The following is a 7,484-nucleotide window of genomic DNA, read 5'->3' as shown; positions in this document are numbered from 1 at the left end:
CGAAGCAGTGTTACTAGACCCTTCTGGAAGGTGCTGGCGAAAGTAAAACTTAAGCCCTCTAGCTTAGTTCTTGCACTGGTGCTTCAAGAGGATGTCTGCACTACAGTACATCCTAGGTGACAAATGGATTTTCCTTTTCAATTAGCAGCCACTGCAGAAGATGAAGTGGGAACATTGCATAGCAAAGTAGATTGCCTCCTTCCTTCTGGTGGTACCGTGTACATAAAAAAGTCCAGAAGCATCAGGAGTGATCCCCATTCCTTGTTGTGGGCACTGTGGCAGTTACTAAGCACAAACTGTATCTTCTCATGGGACATTCATCTCAACAATAGCAGGATAAAAACAGTGTAAAGAAACCTAAGTTATTGAGCGTGACAGCTCTGAATTCACAGATCTTTACATGGGGACATTATCTGAGTACAATCAAGTTGTTGCTATTTCTGAGTAACAGCAGCATTGCTTAGCACCATGAGCACTGAATAACCATTAAAGTTCTTCTGTTCTTCTAACATCTTCCAGTCATCAAAGCATGTCATCATGCTGGTGCAGATCTTGCTTGTTTCACAGTCTGATTCCATCCCCGCTGAGTTTTGCTGCTTTGGATTCTTTCTGCTGGTGAAAATAAAATGACCTGCTTTAGGGGAAAATTATGTATTTGAGATGGGAGGGGTGGGGGGAGAGCAGTAATTCAGTTTAATTCCAAACCCATCTTTCCTTTCATCTATGCAGGGTGTTGTTTGCCTGCTTCCTATAGTGCAGTGTATTTTGATCTCATTTTGATTTCATTCATGCTACCTTTAAAGGCAACATCTCTCTGTTTACCAGCACCACTAAAATAAAGCAGTTGTACTGCTTGGTAGATATTTCTCTCTCTGTTTTAGATCTCTGTTAGGAAGCTGGTCACCTTCTGTGGTGGTTTTACTCAGCTGGGCAGCTGAGCTCCACCGCAGCTGCTCTCTCACTCCCCCTTCTCAAATGGAAAGGGGGAGAAAATATGATGAAAAGGGCTCAAGGGTTAAGACCAAGGGTGAAGAGTGAAGATAAGAACAGGGAGATCACTCAACAATTATTGTCACGGGCAAACCAGACTCAACTTAAGGAGATTAATGTAGTTTATTACATATTAATGATAAGCTAGAGCAATGAGAAACTAAAAGTGAAAACATATTCCCCTATCTACCCTCTTCTCCCTCCTCTTCCCGAGTAGTGCAGGGAAATGGGGCATGGAGGCTGCAGTCAGTCCCTGATGCTTTGTCTCTGCTGCTCCATCATGGTCAGTCTCTGCCCCTGCTCCATGTGGGACCCATGGGCTGCAGGGGGACAGCCTGCTCCACCAGGGGCCTCTCCACAGGCCACAGGGGAACTGCTGCTGGGTGCCTGGAGCACCTTCTGCCCTCCTGCTGCACTCACCTTGGGGGCTGCAGGGCTGCTTCTCTCATATTTCTCACCCCACTCTCCTGGCTGCTGTTGTGCAGCAGTTTTTTTCCCCTTTCTTAAATCTGCTCTCACAGTGGCACAAACAGCATCACTTGTTTGGCTGTGGGTCCCTTTGGAGCCAGCTGAAACTGGCCCTTACCCGACATGGGGCAGCTGCTGGACTCTTCTCACAGAGGCCACCCCTGCAGCCCCCCACTACCAAAACCTTGCCACGTAAACCCAACACACCTTCCCATGTGCACGTCGATAATGTAAAAGGTAGCACCAAATACTCATCTGTTGCTGCGTCTGCACTTTCTGGGCACGTTAGAGGGTGCTGTGCTGTGGCACATCAATCCTCCCCCTGTGACTGGCAGAACTGTGTGTACCACCACTGTCAGGCTCTGTTAGCAGCAGCTGCTTTTATTAGTAGGCAGAGGGGAGCCAGTTTGAGATCTTAGGGTGTCACAAGCTGTTTCCTTCACAAGTTCTTTTGAGGAGCTGGCTAAAGTCTGGCAGAGTGGGGATTTGCTAGCCCAAGACAGGCATCCTTTGAAAGCAGTAGAGACTCCAGCCTTCGCTTCCCTCTTTTACTCTTCCAGCTTTTTAATATTCAAGATAACTTCTGCGGCCAGAAGTCTGAGCAGGGCTGTTACTCAAGCTGTGACTGGATTTCTGCTGGCCCAGGAGGGATAAGCGGACAGAAGTTGTGTCAGATGGTTAGCACTGCACAGCGGAGATTAAGATCGATCATGCTCATCTTGACTTAGAGACAAAAAGCTTCCTGCTACCCATTGCTCATAAAGCAGTGGGGAAAAAATACAAATAAAAAATACAAGATTTCTGTCCTTTACAAAGACTGGAGGGTTGATCTTTGAATATTCATTGTATGTTCAGAAGTGAACTCCTTATGTTATCATAGCTTAGCAGCATCCCAATGAATGACTGCCAGTGCTTTGCAGGGCTCCACCCTGCCGGCTACACAGAGCTGGAGCACAAGAGTGGCCAAGAATATTGGTGAACATCCCTCCAGGCAGTGCTTTGCAACTTCTTGTAGGCAGAGCTGCTGTCGTTTTGTCCCACTACCTGCTGTCAGAAAAAAAAAAAAAAAAAAAAACAAAGGGAAAGAAAAAATACTGAAGTGCTGCAGCTCTGTCGGTAAGGCTGCAGCGACCACCACATGCTCCATATCTTTCCCGTTGCTCCACCAGCCTGCCTCCAGTCCCCCCACATTGTCCCTCTTTGCAATGGGCAGTGGACCTGAGATAAGGCCGAAGGCTGAATCCAAACAATTTTGAGGTAAAAATGTTTCCAGCATTTGCCCGCTGGTGCTGAAGAGGAAAGAAACAAAAAGCTGATTTTTCTTTTGCCACAGCTCCGACTGGAAGAAGTGAGAACAATGAAACACAGAACAAAGACGCTGAACTTCCAAAGAAAACAATGTTACGTGCAGACAGGCTTGAACCAGATAAGCTGAGATGATCTGTATCCTCGTATGAGGAGCTTTGCCAGGGAAAGGAGGCCAATCTTTGCTTCTATTTTCAAGCAGCACATCGTCATGTCAAAGACAAAAGCACAGACTGAGTATTTGGGGAAAAAAAGATCATCCATTACTGAGTAGTGGAGTGTTTGAGGAATCATCCTGTGTTAACCAGCACGTTGACAATGCACGAAACCCTGCTGCTGAAGAGCTGTTTCACCTCCTGGCTGTGAGGTGGTGATAGCAACGGCTAGCAAAAGCAAACCAGACAGAAAACTACTTGCCGCTACTCAGACTATTCAATTTTTCCACTTCAAGCATGAAGTAACTTAAAGATGTTCCAGTAAAAAAAGAAAAAAAAAACAGTGTACAGCCTGAAAACAGAGCAGCTCCTAGTTTGCCGTGCAGCCAGGCCACTTTCCTGATACTGAATTTGAGCTGATGGAAGACTGAACACCGATAACACTTATCACACTGATGATGAGGGATGAATTTATTTGAAGATTTCCCTCCACAAAGGGATACGGGCTGGGGTTAGCATACATTAGACCATGGCACATTCAGGGTCAGGCAGGCTGGGCCAGTTGATTACCCAAAATCATGCGTAGTCCCTGAGTCCCCAGGGGGCTGTGGAAATGCCAGCCCACAAGAGAGGTGCCGTGCTGTGGAAATATCTTGCTCTTGTTTCTCTGAATGAGTTTGTACACTTTCATCTCTTGCACTAAATGCACATTAACTTCTTATAGCTGTGGCACGGTGGTTAGAAGGAGGCAGGGTACTCGTCCACTCGTTTCCCCTCCGCATTCAGAAAAGCACGTTTTTTTGACTGACCTTATGTTTGAATTTTCATGCCAGCCACAAAACAAAGGGCTGCTTTATGAGATCACTTGCCTACAGGACTGTGTAGGATTTAATGATCCCAGCTATGGCTGGGGAACAACAGAGCACTTTTCAAAGTGCAAAGTACTGAAACTTTGACTAAGGTTAAAATTCCAGTAGAAATAAACACACTGACACGCAAAGACCTTGACATATTTCTGGGCGAATACAAATTGGCATCTGGCAGTGATGTTAAAAACAAAATAGACACAATAACCTGTTAGAGTTCAAATGTCTTCACCAATACTTCCTGGCTGAGCGAGAACACTGGACACAGATCCTGTTTTCAGATGGCCACGGCGCTGGTTCCAAGATAAACATGTGTGAATTATCCAACTGATAGTTCACAGTTCTGCTTAAAAAGGACACCCCAAGCTGAAAGAGAAGGCTATTACAGTCTTTATGTCTTCCACAGACACTGATTTATGGTATGTGGATACATCTTGTGGGGGTAAACAGTGGAGCTCAGCAACTATTGCATATCTTAGCTATGCAAAGAGTCAGTCTGAACTATCTGCAAAATAGGAAAGCGTGTGTAAGATTAAAACCTGAATGTGCTCAATTTTAAGCATATCCAGTCATCACAGCTTCACTGAAAATATGTTTTAGATTAGTCATTTTCTGAAAGGAGTTTTTATGTCTTACCTGAGACCTTGGATGATGCTGCTCCTCTGCTAACGGCTGACGAGGCAAGGTAGCTCAGGACCCTGGTGTGTAGCCAGTGTTTCTTCTGTAGCTGCCACATTGCCCTCCCACGCTCTCAGCAGGGTGGCAGGCTGTCAAGAGAAACACCATTCAACGTTTTGCATCGCACAAGCAAATAAATACGCAGTCAAGCCCTGAGCTACACTGCGATGCTCACAGCATCACAGGGCCACCCCGAGCTGGTGCCCAGCCCCACGTTACCTTTGGGAGACTTCCCCAGGCTGAGCAGCTCAGGGTCTCTCGGCCTCTTCTCCCCACAGAGGGGCTCCAGGCCTTGAAGAACCTTTCTGGCCCATCACTGACCTCTCCCCAGGGTGTCCAGGTCCCTCCTGTCCTCGGGAGCCCAGAGCTGGGCCTAATGCTCCAGGTGAGGTCCTAATGGTGCTGAGAGGAGAGGAAGGGTCCTCTCCTCGTCCTGCTGGGGACACCGTGACTAATTCAGCCCAGGACACCTCTTTGTGGCACGGACACATTGTTCATTTCATTCTTTCCCAAAATACTCACGAAGAAGGAACACAAGAAGCAAAGTCGTGAACTTCCATTTCCTAGGAATTTGGGAAGTAGACTTTTTCACTTCTAGCACTGCTCGTTTATCATTGTAACAGGAGGTGAAACCTTACATTTGCTCCACGTCCTTGTGGACGACCATGGTGTAACTTGTAACGTCAATCCTCAATCCTGTATTTGATGTATTTTGATGTTTGTCTTACTGTGCTCACTGAACTGAACGCAACTCATCACATGCATTTAAGAAATGTAATGTTGGTTTGTATAAACATTATTGGGAAGTAGCATGAAGAACCACCTCTTCTGTCTCTGCATCTATGTGGCAATATATAAACACACACTGACTTTCTTGCATGTTTTCTTAAACACTGTGGATTGTTTCTGATGCCCTCATGACTTACACACAGATTGTTTCCACCGCTCCTCCATAGCCTACAGCAACGACTTCCCTAACAAATCATTTTTATTCCTTCAAGAATAATTATCGCTGGATGGATTTATCCTGGAGCTCTAGCCTCATCTCGTTTTTCTATTGCTTGTAGCAAAGTGTTCCCAGCGACATGCAGTGAACTTTGAAAGACTTTAATTTAGTGATCACGCAGTCATTATACTTTAAACCTATGGATTAAAATTGAATGGCTCGTGGAAAAATATCGAATGGGTGTAAGACAGCTTGGAGTCTTGCCAAAGAAATTGCAACCTGTGAGTCCTGATTGCGTGGCTCACTGCTCATTTTGTTACTCAGAAATGTGAGAGCCATCAGATGGGAGCAGCTCTGTCCATCCAGGGGAACACCCTTACTTCACCAGCACCCAGCAGTGGCACTGCGGGGCCAGGCACAAGCTGCACAGGAGTGTCCCACCACCCACTTTTCTCCGAGCGATCCCATATACTCCATGCTCCTCTTTCTCTCCTCTCGTTCCCCAGCTAATTCTCGAAGCATAGAGGCAGCAACTTGACCTCAAAGCAGTTCACTGCCGCTTTTAACTTTCTGCCCGACTCCCACATGACGTAGGAGCGACACAACCAGCCCGAAGCATTCCTGCACCCTGCTGTTTGCGGGTTTGGTGGGGAAAGCTGTGAGCGGGATCAGAGAACAGAGCACAAAAAAAGAGGCCGTGCACTTCCCTTTAAAGATGTCATCTCTTTAAAACCTCCATCAGCTTCCCACTCCAGCTCAGAGCAGAGCCCCACGGGCACATCGGTGCAACCAAAGAAGTGGTGCAGGAGGCCGATGCGAATGCTTTGAGCCAATACCACCGAATGCTTTGAGGCTTCACATTGCATTCATCCGTCAGCCAAGCAGCAACTTGGAATATTTTTATCAGCGGGAAGCCCTGCGGACTCTGACTTTTAAAAGCCCGAGCAGCACAAGCAATAAGCCAGCTGTGTTTTCTGCTAAATGTGGCCCCGTCACCAGGCTTTCATCCCGCGCTTGACTTGCAGTCCACGTGAAGTGGGGGCTAAAGGACACGATGCCTCTGCAAAGGGAATTAATAATTATGTGCTTATCTGTACCAGCAAAGAATCACACAGCTTTAATCCTAATTTAAATGAGCAAACTGGGAATAAACCTTAATATTTCTGCCGTTACCCTGGCCTCCCATCTTCCTTGTTCCCTCTGGAGGAAGAAGCACGAGTGGGAGGCTCGGCAAGGCAGAGAAGGACACAGCCAGAGCTTTCAGGCCAAGTGCTGGAGGGTTTGTGGCTGAAGGCACCAGACAGGACTCCTCATAGCTCCTTCTCCCAGGCGAGCTGTTTGTGCAGCAGTCTGCTCCAAATTTCCAGCCATCCCACATCAGGGCTGACCCTGGGCAGAGGAGGGGCAGGTTGCAGAGCCTGTTGGTGCGCTCAGGGCTGTGACAGCCACCTCCCTTCCCGTGTCACAGCTCGTCCCCACGCCTCGCAAATGTTTGGCTTGGCACCTGTTGTGAAATGCTCAGGTCTTAGCTGAGCGTGCATCCCATCCCCCGGCACGCCAGAGTCTTCCTGAGGTGGTCGAGGGCCACGATTCGGGGGGCAGCACTGCAAGATGCTCACAGAAGATTCTTCCTGGCCTGGGGTCGAACCAGTGGGCACCCATATGGGCAGCGTGGAGGCAGTGTTTCCACGTGTGTCAGAGAAGCAAGGCCAAGACCTGCCTCTGTAGGCTGGCTGGAGCCCCCTACGGGGTTTGGAGACAAGTTAGGAGCCTCCTAATGAAGTCTTGGTCCCTCAGCCCCCAAGCAAGGAGAGCAGAGAAGCTCTGAGAGCAACCAAGAGTCCAGCAGACTCTTGTCCATGACATCCAGGCCAGGCCACGAAGCCAAGTCAGGCCGGGATCAGCAAGGTGGGAGGCAGGGCACAGGCAAACCTCAAGCTGAGCATGAGCTTGAGTTCCTGAAATATGGGGAAGAAACCCCAAATGGGTCTTCCCACAGGAATTCCTCACACACGCTTCGTGGCAGTCTGACCCAAGGCTGCACGGCTTCAGCACAGGCAGCTACAGCCCCTTTGT

General features: G+C 48.0%; 1 long non-coding RNA gene across 1 annotated transcript; it reads right to left on the bottom strand.

Moving 5' to 3' along the window:
- Positions 1-646: 646 nt before the first annotated feature.
- Positions 647-7,484, bottom strand: LOC311432802. Its single transcript, XR_014690342.1, has 4 exons — positions 6,913-7,484; positions 6,562-6,797; positions 4,421-4,551; positions 647-2,505 (listed from the first exon to the last, which is right to left on the bottom strand). It is a non-coding gene; the product is annotated as an uncharacterized lncRNA (long non-coding RNA).

This window comes from Aythya ferina (assembly GCF_964211825.1).
Source record: "Aythya ferina genome assembly, chromosome: 2".
Taxonomy (NCBI): Eukaryota; Metazoa; Chordata; class Aves; order Anseriformes; family Anatidae; genus Aythya; species Aythya ferina.
Note: the sequence above shows the minus strand (reverse complement) of the source record. Positions and strands in the feature narration are given on the sequence as shown.